This window comes from Vespa velutina, chromosome 6 (genome assembly GCF_912470025.1).
Source record: "Vespa velutina chromosome 6, iVesVel2.1, whole genome shotgun sequence".
Lineage (NCBI taxonomy): Eukaryota > Metazoa > Arthropoda > Insecta > Hymenoptera > Vespidae > Vespa > Vespa velutina.
This window is the reverse complement of record NC_062193.1, coordinates 1,097,325-1,098,419: the sequence shown is the minus strand read 5'-3', so window position 1 is coordinate 1,098,419 and position 1,095 is coordinate 1,097,325. Positions and strand designations below refer to the sequence as shown.

The window sequence follows — 1,095 nt, the reverse complement described above, 5'->3', positions numbered from 1 at the left end:
AAAAGAAAAAGAAAGAAAGAAAGAAAGAAAGAAAGAAAGAAAGAAAGAAAGAAAAAAGGGAAAAAAAGAAAGAAAACAAACAAACGATCGCATGAAAATTTCTCTGCTGAATGTACGTATGTATATTCAAAGAAAGATCCAAAGACGCGTTCACTTTCGTCCGAGTTACAAGAAAGTGTATTTGCCACCTATGTTCAAAGCGAGTTTCTACCAACCTGATGCACCAGCTGAGATGACCGATGGTATCTGAAAAAAGATATATATATATATATATATATATATATATATATATATACAGATAGGATATACGAAGAGGTAAGGTTCAAGACTCGACGTTTAAAGTTCGTTCGATGATGCTCGTAAAGGTTTCGCCTTCTCTTCCTTTCTCTCTTCTTCTACTCTTCGACAGAGGTAATACGGACCGGTCCTCCCTCTTGCGGTCCATCTCTTCGACATCACTTCCGAATATGGTAAGGAACATCGCTGCCACCCGGTGCAACCAACCAACTCTTCGAATATCCAAACTCGCTATTTATTCGACGCTTGCGTATCGCAAAATCGTTATCTAACCATAACTGGTTATCGCGAGTTTCAACGTGAGAATGATAGTTCGTTCTATAGAGATTTAACGGGTTTTATACGTTTTTTTTTTTTTTTTTTTTTTTTTTTTTTTTTTTTTTTTTAAACATAACTGTGAAAGAAATGAATGATTATGAACGTGATTATATGCATATACGTATATATATATGTATTTATGAATGTTATGTAAGTATATATATATATATATATACTTACTATCAATCTATGCATGCATGTATGCAATATGTTGTAGAATTATAAACACACAGATCTGATCGTAACTCATTGAAAGAGAACAATTAATTAATATATTTCAATTCGTTTATTATTAGGAACATATAATCACTATCACTTTTAGAGAATGAAATGATTTATTAGATTAATACAACTTTTCTTTTCTTCTTCAACTTTTTCAATCCCTTTCAATGTACACTCGATCGCTTTTATAAAATATGTACTTATAATTCTTCGTTCGTCGTTTTCGTAAAGAAACATTTTTTTTTTTGTATTTTTTTT

The 1,095-nt window shown here is 31.1% G+C and overlaps 1 protein-coding gene across 1 annotated transcript in view; it reads right to left on the bottom strand.

Moving 5' to 3' along the window:
- Nucleotides 1-789: 789 nt before the first annotated feature.
- LOC124950240 (innexin shaking-B) overlaps nt 790-1,095 on the bottom strand; it is a 29,165-nt gene continuing 28,859 nt past the window's right edge. The window contains exon 6 of the mRNA XM_047496691.1: nt 790-1,095. This exon is cut by the window's right edge and continues 1,716 nt beyond it. The gene's annotated coding sequence lies outside the window, so the exon portion shown is untranslated.